This window comes from Schistocerca gregaria, unplaced genomic scaffold (assembly GCF_023897955.1).
Source record: "Schistocerca gregaria isolate iqSchGreg1 unplaced genomic scaffold, iqSchGreg1.2 ptg000313l, whole genome shotgun sequence".
Taxonomy (NCBI): Eukaryota; Metazoa; Arthropoda; class Insecta; order Orthoptera; family Acrididae; genus Schistocerca; species Schistocerca gregaria.
In genome coordinates, this window is record NW_026061791.1 from 1,939,828 (window position 1) to 1,953,674 (window position 13,847).

Here is a 13,847-nt window from a genome sequence, read left to right on the forward strand (position 1 = left end):
GAATCGACTTACAGCCAAATCGTCACATTGCCCGTTCTTCTCTCTGAAACGGTTACATTTATCGTCTGCAAAGCTATGTCGCGTGCTGCGGTATGCCGAAACACAAAAAACACCATAGTAGAACACAGAAAAAGCTTCTAATTTGAAGTAATAGCCAGTAAGAAGTAGTACAATTCAAGTCTAGTTGTCGATTTTTCACTTTTTAGCCGGCTTTGGTGGCTTTGACATGAGATGGAACCTTAAGATTTTGCATGAAAGGAGGACTAGCAGCCACGTTGCACGCGAGAATATGAAAAGTTTTCATATGTAGTAAAAACCTGAGAAATCCGTCCGTTTTCGTCATTTGTTATCGAATCGACTTAAAGCCAGATCGTCACATTGCCGGTTCTTCTCTCTGAAACGGTTACATTTATCGTCTGCAAAGCTATGTCGCGTGCTGCGGTATGCCGAAACACTAAAAGCACCATAGTAGAACACAGAAGAAGCTTCTAAGTTGAAGCAATAGCCAGTAAGAAGTAGTACAATTCAACTTTTAGTTTTCGATATTCACTTTTTAGCCTGCTTTGGTGGCTTGGACATGACCTAGGACCTTAAGATTTTGCATGAAAGGAGGATTAGCAGCCGCGTTGCACGGGAGAATGTGAAAAGTGTTCATATGCAGTAAAAACGTGAGTAATCCGTCCGTTTTCGTCATTCGTTATCGAATCGACTTAAAGCCAGATCGTCACATTGGCCGCTCTTCTCTCTGAAACGGTTACATTTATCGTTTGCAAAGCTATGCCGCGTGCTGCGGTATGCGGAAACACTAAAAGCACCATAGTACAACACAGAAGAAGCTTCTATGTTGAAGTAATAGCCAGTAAGAAGTATTACAATTCCAGTTTCAGTTGTCGATTATTCACTTTTTAGCCGGCCTTGGTGGCTTGGACTTGACCTAGGACCTTGAGATTTTGCATGAAAGGAGGACTAGCAGCCGCGTTGCATGGGAGAATGTGAAAAGTGTTCATATGTAGTAAAAACCTGAGAAATCCGTCCGTTTTCGTCATTTGTTATCGAATCGACTTAAAGCCAGATCGTCACATTGGCCGCTCTTCTCTCTGAAACGCTTGTACTTATCGTCTACAAAGCTATGTCGCATGCTGCGGTATGCGGAGACACTAGAAGCACCATAGTAGAACACCGATGAAGCTTCTAAGTTGAAGTAATAGCCAGTAAGAAGTAGTACAATTCAAGTTTTAGTTGTCGATTATTCACGTTTTAGCCGGCTTTGGTGGCTTGGACATGACCTAGGACCTTAAGATTTTGCATGAAAGGAGGACTAGCAGCCGCGTTGCACGGGAGAATGTGAAACGTGTTCATATGTAGTACAAACCTGAGAAATCCGTCCGTTTTCGTCATTTGTTATTAAATCGACTTAAAGCCAGATCGTCACATTGGCCGCAGTTCTGTCTGAAACGATTACATTATCGTATGCAAAGCTATGTCGCGTGCTGCGGTATGCAGAGACACTAAAAGCACCATAGTATAACACAGATGAAGGTTGTAAGTTGATGTAATAGCCAGTAAGAAGTAGTACAATTGAAGTTTTAGGTATCGATTACTTACTTTTTACGCTTGTTTGGTGCCTTGGACATGAGCTAGGAACTTAAGATGATGCATGAAAGGAGGACTAGCAGCCGCGTTGCACGGGAGAATGTGAAAAGTGTTCATATGCAGTAAAAACTGGAGAAATCCGTCCGTTTTCGTCATTTGTTATCGAATCGACTTAAAGACAGATCGTCACATTGGCCGCACGTCTCTCTGAAACGGTTACACTTATCGTCTGCAAAGCTATGTCGCGTGCTGCGGTATGCGGAAACACTAAAAGCACCATACTACAACACAGAAGAAGCTTCTAAGTTGAAGTAATAGCCAGTAAGAAGTAGTACAATTCAAGTTTTAGTTGTCGGTTATTTACTTTTTCGCCGGCTTTGGTGGCTTGGACATGACCTAGGACCTTAAGATTTTGCATGATAGGAAGACTAGCAGCCGCGTTGCACGGGAGAATGTGAAACGTGATCATATGTAGTACAAACCTGAGAAATCCGTCCGTTTTCGTCATTTGTTATCGAATCGACTTAAAGCCAGATCGTCATATTGGCCGCAGTTCTGTCTGAAACGATTACATTTATCGTATGCAAAGCTATGTCGCGTGTTGCGGTATGCAGAGACACTAAAAGCACCATAGTAGAACACAGATGAAGGTTGTAAGTTGATGTAATAGATAGTAAGAAGTAGTACAATTGAAGTTTTAGGTATCGATTATTTACTTTTTACGCTTGTTTGGTGCCTTGGACATGAGCTAGGAACTTAAGATGACGCATGAAAGGACGACTAGCAGCCGCGTTGCACCGGAAAATGTGAAAAGTGTTCATATGTAGTAAAAACCTGAGGAATCCGTCCGTTTTCGTCATTTGTTATCGAATCGACTTAAAGCCAGATCGTCACATTGGCCGCTCTTTTCTCTGAAACGGTTGCATTTATCGTCTGGAAAGCTATGTCGCGTGCTGCGGTATGCGGAGACACTAAAAGCAACATAGTAGAACACAGAAGAAGCTTCTAAGTTGAAGTAATAGCCAGTAAAAAGTAGTACAATTCAAGTTTTAGTTGTCGATTATTCACGTTTTAGCCGGCTTTCGTGGCTTGGACATGACCTAGGACCTTAAGATTTTGCATGAAAGGAGGACTAACAGCCGCGTTGCACGGGAGAATGTGAAAAGTGTTCATATGCAGTAAAAACTGGAGAAATCCGTCCGTTTTCGTCATTTGTTATCGAATCGACTTAAAGACAGATCGTCACATTGGCCGCTCTTCTATCTGAAACGGTTACATTTATCGTCTGCAAAGCTATGTCGCGTGCTGCGGTATGCGGAAACACTAAAACCACCATAGTAGAACACAGCAGAAGCTTCTATGTTGAAGTAATAGCCAGTAAGAAGTAGTACAATTCAAGTTTTAGTTGTCGATTATTCACTTTTTTGCCGGCTTTGGTGACTTGGACATGACCTAGGACCTTAAGATTTTGCATGAAAGGAGGACTAGCAGCCGCGTTGCATGGGAGAATGTGAAAAATGTTCATATGTAGTAAAAACCTTAGAAATCAGTCCGTTTTCGTCATTTGTTAGCGAATCGACTTAAAGCCAGATCGTTACATTGGCCGCGTTTCTCTGAGACGGTTACATTTATTGCCTGCAAAGCTATGTCGCGTGCTGCGGTACGCGGAGATACTAAAAGCACCATAGTAGAACACAGAAGAAGTTTCTAAGTAGAAGTAATAGCCAGTAAGAAGTAGTACAATTCAAGTTTTAGTTGTCGATTATGCACTTTTTAGCCGGCTTTGGTGGCTTGGACATCACCTAGGACCATAAGATTTTGCGTGAAAGGAGGACTAGCAGCCGCTTTGCACGGGAGAATGTGAGAAGTGCTCTTATGTAGTAAAAACCTGAGAAATCCGTCCGTTTTCATCATTTGTTATCGAATCGACTTAAAGCCAGATCGTCACATTGGCCGCTCTTCTCTCTGAAACGGTTACATTTATCGTCTGCAAAGCTATGTCGCAGTGCTGCGGTATGCGGAAACACTAAAAGCACCATAGAAGAACACAGATGAAGCTTCTAAGTTGATGTAATAGCCACCAAGAAGTAGTACCATTCAAGTTTTAGGTATCGATTATTGACTTTTTACCCTTCTTTGGTGACTTGGACATGAGCTAGGACCTTAATATCCTGCATGAAAGGAGAACTAGCAGCCGCATTGCACGGGAGAATGTGAAAAGTGTTCATATGTAGTACAAACTTGAGAAATCCGTCCGTTTTCGTCATTTGTTATCGAACCGACTTAAAGCCAGTTCGTCACATTGGCCGCTCTTCTCTCTGAAACGGTTACAATTATCGTCTGCAAAGTTATGTCGCGTGCTGCGGTATGCGGAGACACTAAAAGCACCATAGTAGAACACAGAAGAAGCTTCTAATTTGAAGCAATAGCCGTTAAGAAGTAGTACAATTCAAGTTTTAGTTGTCGATTATTCACTTATTAGCTTGCTTTGGTGGCTTGGACATGACCTAGGACCTTAAGATTTCGCATGAAAGGAGGACTAGCAGCCGCGTTGCACGGGAGAATGTGAAAAGTGTTCATATGTAGTAAAAACCTGAGAAATCCGTCCGTTTTCGTCATTTGTTATCGAATCGACTTAATGCCAGATCGTCACATTGGCCGCTCTTCTCTCTGAAACGGTTACATTTATCGTCTGCAAAGCTATGTCGCGTGCTGCGGTATGCGGAAACACTAAAAACACCATAGTAGAACACTGAAGAAGCTTCTATGTTGAAGTAATAGCCAGTAAGAAGTATTACAATTCAAGTTTTAGTTGTCGATTATTCACTTTCTAGCCGGCTTTGGTGGCTTAGATATGACCTAGGACCTTAAGATTTTGCATGAAAGGAGGACTAGCAGCCGCGTTGCATGGGAGAATGTGAAAAGTGTTCATATGTAGTGAAAACCTGAAAAATCCGTCCGTTTTCGTCATTTGTTATCGAATCGACTTACAGCCAAATCGTCACATTGCCCGTTCTTCTCTCTGAAACGGTTACATTTATCGTCTGCAAAGCTATGTCGCGTGCTGCGGTATGCCGAAACACAAAAAACACCATAGTAGAACACAGAAGAAGCTTCTAATTTGAAGTAATAGCCAGTAAGAAGTAGTACAATTCAAGTCTAGTTGTCGATTTTTCACTTTTTAGCCGGCTTTGGTGCCTTTGACATGAGATGGAACCTTAAGATTTTGCATGAAAGGAGGACTAGCAGCCACGTTGCACGCGAGAATATGAAAAGTTTTCATATGTAGTAAAAACCTGAGAAATCCGTCCGTTTTCGTCATTTGTTATCGAATCGACTTAAAGCCAGATCGTCACATTGGCCGTTCTTCTCTCTGAAACGGTTACATTTATCGTCTGCAAAGCTATGTCGCGTGCTGCGGTATGCCGAAACACTAAAAGCACCATAGTAGAACACAGAAGAAGCTTCTAAGTTGAAGCAATAGCCAGTAAGAAGTAGTACAATTCAACTTTTAGTTTTCGATATTCACTTTTTAGCCTGCTTTGGTGGCTTGGACATGACCTAGGACCTTAAGATTTTGCATGAAAGGAGGATTAGCAGCCGCGTTGCACGGGAGAATGTGAAAAGTGTTCATATGCAGTAAAAACCTGAGAAATCCGTCCGTTTTCGTCATTCGTTATCGAATCGACTTCAAGCCAGATCGTCACATTGGCCGCTTTTCTCTCTGAGACGGTTACATTTATCGTTTGCAAAGCTATGCCGCGTGCTGCGGTATGCGGAAACACTAAAAGCACCATAGTACAACACAGAAGAAGCTTCTATGTTGAAGTAATAGCCAGTAAGAAGTATTACAATTCCAGTTTTAGTTGTCGATTATTCACTTTTTAGCCGGCCTTGGTGGCTTGGACTTGACCTAGGACCTTGAGATTTTGCATGAAAGGAGGACTAGCAGCCGCGTTGCATGGGAGAATGTGAAAAGTGTTCATATGTTGTAAAAACCTGAGAAATCAGTCCGTTTTCGTCATTTGTTATCGAATCGACTTAAAGTCAGATCGTCACATTGGCCGCTTTTCTCTCTGAGACGGTTATATTTATCGTCTGCTAAGTTATATCGCGTGCGGCGGTATGCGGAAACACTTAAAGCACCATAGTAGAACAGAGAAGAAGCTTCTATGTTGAAGTAATAGCCAGTAAGAAGTAGTACAATTCAAGTTTTAGTTGTCGATTATTCACTTTATAGCCGGCTTTGGTTGCTTGGACATGACCTAGGACCTTAAGATTTTGCATGAAAGGAGGACTAGCAGCCGCGTTGCATGGGAGAATGTGAAAAGTGTTCATATGTAGTAAAAACCTGAGAAATCCGTCCGTTTTCGTCATTTGTTATCGAATCGACTTAAAGCCAGATCGTCACATTGGCCGCTCTTCTCTCTGAAACGCTTGTACTTATCGTCTACAAAGCTATGTCGCATGCTGCGGTATGCGGAGACACTAGAAGCACCATAGTAGAACACCGATGAAGCTTCTAAGTTGAAGTAATAGCCAGTAAGAAGTAGTACAATTCTAGTTTTAGTTGTCGATTATTCACGTTTTAGCCGGCTTTGGTGGCTTGGACATGACCTAGGACCTTAAGATTTTGCATGAAAGGGGGACTAGCAGCCGCGTTGCACGGGAGAACGTGAAACGTGTTCATATGTAGTACAAACCTGAGAAATCCGTCCGTTTTCGTCATTTGTTATTAAATCGACTTAAAGCCAGATCGTCACATTGGCCGCAGTTCTGTCTGAAACGATTACATTATCGTATGCAAAGCTATGTCGCGTGCTGCGGTATGCAGAGACACTAAAAGCACCATAGTATAACACAGATGAAGGTTGTAAGTTGATGTAATAGCCAGTAAGATGTAGTACAATTGAAGTTTTAGGTATCGATTACTTACTTTTTACGCTTGTTTGGTGCCTTGGACATGAGCTAGGAACTTAAGATGATGCATGAAAGGAGGACTAGCAGCCGCGTTGCACGGGAGAATGTGAAAAGTGTTCATATGCAGTAAAAACTGGAGAAATCCGTCCGTTTTCGTCATTTGTTATCGAATCGACTTAAAGACAGATCGTCACATTGGCCGCACGTCTCTCTGAAACGGTTACACTTATCGTCTGCAAAGCTATGTCGCGTGCTGCGGTATGCCGAAACACAAAAAACACCATAGTAGAACACAGAAGAAGCTTCTAATTTGAAGTAATAGCCAGTAAGAAGTAGTACAATTCAAGTCTAGTTGTCGATTTTTCACTTTTTAGCCGGCTTTGGTGGCTTTGACATGAGATGGAACCTTAAGATTTTGCATGAAAGGAGGACTAGCAGCCACGTTGCACGCGAGAATATGAAAAGTTTTCATATGTAGTAAAAACCTGAGAAATCCGTCCGTTTTCGTCATTTGTTATCGAATCGACTTAAAGCCAGATCGTCACATTGCCCGTTCTTCTCTCTGAAACGGTTACATTTATCGTCTGCAAAGCTATGTCGCGTGCTGCGGTATGCCGAAACACTAAAAGCACCATAGTAGAACACAGAAGAAGCTTCTAAGTTGAAGCAATAGCCAGTAAGAAGTAGTACAATTCAACTTTTAGTTTTCGATATTCACTTTTTAGCCTGCTTTGGTGGCTTGGACATGACCTAGGACCTTAAGATTTTGCATGAAAGGAGGATTAGCAGCCGCGTTGCACGGGAGAATGTGAAAAGTGTTCATATGCAGTAAAAACCTGAGAAATCCGTCCGTTTTCGTCATTCGTTATCGAATCGACTTAAAGCCAGATCGTCACATTGGCCGCTCTTCTCTCTGAAACGGTTACATTTATCGTTTGCAAAGCTATGCCGCGTGCTGCGGTATGCGGAAACACTAAAAGCACCATAGTACAACACAGAAGAAGCTTCTATGTTGAAGTAATAGCCAGTAAGAAGTATTACAATTCCAGTTTCAGTTGTCGATTATTCACTTTTTAGCCGGCCTTGGTGGCTTGGACTTGACCTAGGACCTTGAGATTTTGCATGAAAGGAGGACTAGCAGCCGCGTTGCATGGGAGAATGTGAAAAGTGTTCATATGTTGTAAAAACCTGAGAAATCAGTCCGTTTTCGTCATTTGTTATCGAATCGACTTAAAGTCAGATCGTCACATTGGCCGCTTTTCTCTCTGAGACGGTTATATTTATCGTCTGCTAAGTTATATCGCGTGCGGCGGTATGCGGAAACACTTAAAGCACCATAGTAGAACAGAGAAGAAGCTTCTATGTTGAAGTAATAGCCAGTAAGAAGTAGTACAATTCAAGTTTTAGTTGTCGATTATTCACTTTATAGCCGGCTTTGGTTGCTTGGACATGACCTAGGACCTTAAGATTTTGCATGAAAGGAGGACTAGCAGCCGCGTTGCATGGGAGAATGTGAAAAGTGTTCATATGTAGTAAAAACCTGAGAAATCCGTCCGTTTTCGTCATTTGTTATCGAATCGACTTAAAGCCAGATCGTCACATTGGCCGCTCTTCTCTCTGAAACGCTTGCACTTATCGTCTACAAAGCTATGTCGCATGCTGCGGTATGCGGAGACACTAGAAGCACCATAGTAGAACACCGATGAAGCTTCTAAGTTGAAGTAATAGCCAGTAAGAAGTAGTACAATTCAAGTTTTAGTTGTCGATTATTCACGTTTTAGCCGGCTTTGGTGGCTTGGACATGACCTAGGACCTTAAGATTTTGCATGAAAGGAGGACTAGCAGCCGCGTTGCACGGGAGAATGTGAAACGTGTTCATATGTAGTACAAACCTGAGAAATCCGTCCGTTTTCGTCATTTGTTATTAAATCGACTTAAAGCCAGATCGTCACATTGGCCGCAGTTCTGTCTGAAACGATTACATTATCGTATGCAAAGCTATGTCGCGTGCTGCGGTATGCAGAGACACTAAAAGCACCATAGTATAACACAGATGAAGGTTTTAAGTTGATGTAATAGCCAGTAAGAAGTAGTACAATTGAAGTTTTAGGTATCGATTACTTACTTTTTACGCTTGTTTGGTGCCTTGGACATGAGCTAGGAACTTAAGATGATGCATGAAAGGAGGACTAGCAGCCGCGTTGAACGGGAGAATGTGAAAAGTGTTCATATGCAGTAAAAACTGGAGAAATCCGTCCGTTTTCGTCATTTGTTATCGAATCGACTTAAAGACAGATCGTCACATTGGCCGCACGTCTCTCTGAAACGGTTACACTTATCGTCTGCAAAGCTATGTCGCGTGCTGCGGTATGCGGAAACACTAAAAGCACCATACTACAACACAGAAGAAGCTTCTAAGTTGAAGTAATAGCCAGTAAGAAGTAGTACAATTCAAGTTTTAGTTGTCGGTTATTTACTTTTTCGCCGGCTTTGGTGGCTTGGACATGACCTAGGACCTTAAGATTTTGCATGAAAGGAGGACTAGCAGCCGCGTTGCATGGGAGAATGTGAAAAATGTTCATATGTAGTAAAAACCTTAGAAATCAGTCCGTTTTCGTCATTTGTTAGCGAATCGACTTAAAGCCAGATCGTCATATTTGCCGCAGTTCTGTCTGAAACGATTACATTTATCGTATGCAAAGCTATGTCGCGTGCTGCGGTATGCAGAGACACTAAAAGCACCATAGTAGAACACAGATGAAGGTTGTAAGTTGATGTAATAGATAGTAAGAAGTAGTACAATTGAAGTTTTAGGTATCGATTACTTACTTTTTACGCTTGTTTGGTGCCTTGGACATGAGCTAGGAACTTAAGATGACGCATGAAAGGACGACTAGCAGCCGCGTTGCACCGGAAAATGTGAAAAGTGTTCATATGTAGTAAAAACCTGAGGAATCCGTCCGTTTTCGTCATTTGTTATCGAATCGACTTAAAGCCAGATCGTCACATTGGCCGCTCTTTTCTCTGAAACGGTTACATTTATCGTCTGCAAAGCTATGTCGCGTGCTGCGGTATGCCGAAACACTAAAACCACCATAGTAGAACACAGCAGAAGCTTCTATGTTGAAGTAATAGCCAGTAAGAAGTAGTACAATTCAAGTTTTAGTTGTCGATTATTCACTTTTTTGCCGGCTTTGGTGACTTGGACATGACCTAGGACCTTAAGATTTTGCATGAAAGGAGGACTAGCAGCCGCGTTGCATGGGAGAATGTGAAAAATGTTCATATGTAGTAAAAACCTTAGAAATCAGTCCGTTTTCGTCATTTGTTAGCGAATCGACTTAAAGCCAGATCGTTACATTGGCCGCTTTTCTCTGAGACGGTTACATTTATTGCCTGCAAAGCTATGTCGCGTGCTGCGGTACGCGGAGATACTAAAAGCACCATAGTAGAACACAGAAGAAGTTTCTAAGTAGAAGTAATAGCCAGTAAGAAGTAGTACAATTCAAGTTTTAGTTGTCGATTATGCACTTTTTAGCCGGCTTTGGTGGCTTGGACATCACCTAGGACCATAAGATTTTGCGTGAAAGGAGGACTAGCAGCCGCTTTGCACGGGAGAATGTGAGAAGTGCTCTTATGTAGTAAAAACCTGAGAAATCCGTCCGTTTTCATCATTTGTTATCGAATCGACTTAAAGCCAGATCGTCACATTGGCCGCTCTTCTCTCTGAAACGGTTACATTTATCGTCTGCAAAGCTATGTCGCAGTGCTGCGGTATGCGGAAACACTAAAAGCACCATAGAAGAACACAGATGAAGCTTCTAAGTTGATGTAATAGCCACCAAGAAGTAGTACCATTCAAGTTTTAGGTATCGATTATTGACTTTTTACCCTTCTTTGGTGACTTGTACATAAGCTAGGACCTTAATATCCTGCATGAAAGGAGAACTAGCAGCCGCATTGCACGGGAGAATGTGAAAAGTGTTCATATGTAGTACAAACTTGAGAAATCCGTCCGTTTTCGTCATTTGTTATCGAACCGACTTAAAGCCAGTTCGTCACATTGGCCGCTCTTCTCTCTGAAACGGTTACAATTATCGTCTGCAAAGTTATGTCGCGTGCTGCGGTATGCGGAGACACTAAAAGCACCATAGTAGAGCACAGAAGAAGCTTCTAAGTTGAAGTAATAGCCAGTAAGAAGTAGTACAATTCAAGTTTTAGTTGTCGATTATTCACTTTTTAGCCGGGTTTGGTGGCTTGGACATGACCTAGGACCTTAAGATTTTGCATGAAAGGAGGACTAGCAGCCGCGTTGCACGGGAGAATGTGAAAAGTTTTCATATGTAGTACAAACCTGAGAAATCCGTCCGTTTTCGTCTTTTGTTATCGATTCGACTTAAAACCAGATCGTCACATTGGGCGCTTTTCTCTCTGAGACGGTTACATTTAACGTCTGCAAAGCTATGTCGCGTGCTGTGGAATGCGGAGACACTAAAAGCACCAATGTAGAACACAGAAGAAGCTTCTAAGTGGAAGCAATTGCCAGTAAGATGTAGTACAATTCAATTTTAGTTGTCGATTATTCACTTTTTAGCCGGCTTTGGTGGATTGGACATGACCTAGGACCTTAAAATTTTCCATGAAAAAAGGATTAGAAGCCGCGTTGCACGGGAGAATGTGAAAAGTGTTCATTTGTAGTAAAAACCTGAGAAATCCGTCCGTTTTCGTAATTTGTTATCGAATCGACTTAAAGCCAGATCGTCACATTGGCCGCTCTTCTCTCTGAATCGGTTACACTTATCGTCTGCAAAGCTATGTCGCGTGCTGCGGTTTGCGGAGACACTAAAAGCACCATAGTAGAACACAGAAGAAGCTTCTAAGTAGAAGTAATAGCCAGTAAGAAGTAGTACAATTCAAGTTTTAGTGATCGATTATTCACTTTTTAGCCGTGTTTGGTGGCTTGGACATGACCTAGGACCTTAAGATATTTCATGAAAGGAGGACTAGCAGCCGCGTTGCATGGGAGAATGTGAAAAATGATCATATGTAGTAAAAACCTGAGAAATCCGTCCGTTTTTGTCATTTGTTATCGAATCGACTTAAAGCCAGATCGTCACATTGGCCGTTCTTCTCTCTGAAACGGTTACATTTATCGTCTGCAAAGCTATGTCGCGTGCTGCGGTATGCGGAGACACTAAAAGCACCATAGTAGAACACAGAAGAAGCTTCTAAGTTGAAGTAATAGCCAGTAAGAAGTAGTAGAATTCAAGTTTTAGTTGTCGTTTTTCCACTTTTTAGCCGGCTTTGGTGGATTTGACATGAGATGGAACCTTAAGATTTTGCATGAAAGGAGGACTAGCAGCCGCGTTGCACGGGAGAATGTAAAAAGTGTTCATATGTAGTAAAAACCTTAGAAATCAGTCCGTTTACGTCATTTGTTATCGAATCGACTTAACGCCAGATCGTCACATTGGCCGCTTTTCTCTGAGACGGTTACATTTATTGTCTGCAAAGCTATGTCGCGTGCTGCGGTATGCGGAGATACTAAAACCACCATAGTAGAACACAGAAGAAGCCTCTACGTTGAAGTAATAGCCAGTAAGAAGTAGTACAATTCAAGTTTTAGTTGTCGATTATGCACTTTTTAGCCGGCTTTGGTGGCTTGGACATGACCTAGGACCATAAGGTTTTGCATGAAAGGAGGACTAGCAGCCGCGTTGCATGGGAGAATGTGAAAAGTGTTCATATGTAGTAAAAACCTGAGAAATCAGTCCGTTTTCGTCATTTGTTATCGAATCGACTTAAAGCCAGATCGTCACATTGGCCGCAGTTCTGTCTGAAACGATTACATTTATCGTATGCAAAGCTATGTCGCGTGCTGCGGTATGCAGAGACACTAAAAGCACCATAATAGAACACAGATGAAGGTTGTAAGTTGATGTAATAGCCAGTAAGAAGTAGTACAATTGTAGTTTTAGGTATCGATTATTTACTTTTTACGCTTGTTTGGTGGCTTTGACATGAGATGGAACCTTAAGATTTTGCATGAAAGGAGGACTAGCAGCCACGTTGCACGCGAGAATGTGAAAAGTGTTCATATGTAGTAAAAACCTGAGAAATCCGTCCGTTTTCTTCATTTGTCATCGAATCGACTTAAAGCCAGATCGTCACATTGGCCGCTTTTCTCTCTGAGACGTTTACATTTATCGTCTGCAAAGCTATGTCGCGTGCTGCGGTATGCGGAGACACTAAAAGCACCATAGTAGAACATAGAAGAAGCTTCTAAGTTGAAGTAATAGCCAGTAAGAAGTAGTAGAATTCAAGTTTTAGTTGTCGATTTTCCACTTTTTAGCCGGCTTTGGTGGATTTGACATGAGATGGAACCTTAAGATTTTGCATGAAAGGAGGACTAGCAGCCACGTTGCACGCGAGAATGTGAAAAGTGTTCATATGTAGTAAAAACCTGAGAAATCCGTCCGTTTTCTTCATTTGTCATCGAATCGACTTAAAGCCAGATCGTCACATTGGCCGCTTTTCTCTCTGAGACGTTTACATTTATCGTCTGCAAAGCTATGTCGCGTGCTGCGGTATGCGGAAACACTAAAAGCACCATAGTAGAACACAGAAGAAGCTTCTAAGTTGAAGTAATAGCCAGTAAGAAGTAGTACAATTCAAGTTTTAGTTGTCGATTATTCACTTTTTAGCCGGCTTTGGTGGCTTGGACATGACCTAGGACCTTAAGATTTTCCATGAAAGGAGGACTTGCAGCCGCGTTGCACGGGAGAATGTGAAAAGTGTTCATATGTAGTAAAAACCTGAGAAATCCGTCCGTTTTCGTCATTTGTTATCGAATCGACTTAAAGCCAGATCGTCACATTGGCCGTTCTTCTCTCTGAAACGGTTACATTTATCGTCTGCAAAGCTATGTCGCGTGCTGCGGTATGCGGAGACACTAAAAGCACCATAGTAGAACATAGAAGAAGCTTCTAAGTTGAAGTAATAGCCAGTAAGAAGTAGTAGAATTCAAGTTTTAGTTATCGATTTTCCACTTTTTAGCCGGCTTTGGTGGATTTGACATGAGATGGAACCTTAAGATTTTGCATGAAAGGAGGACTAGCAGCCACGTTGCACGCGAGAATGTGAAAAGTGTTCATATGTAGTAAAAACCTGAGAAATCCGTCCGTTTTCGTCATTTGTTATCGAATCGACTTAAAGCCAGATCGTCACATTGGCCGCTTTTCTCTCTGAGACGGTTACATTTATCGTCTGCAAAGCTATGTCGCGTGCTGCGGTATGCGGAGACACTAAAAGCACCATAGTAGAACACAGAAGAA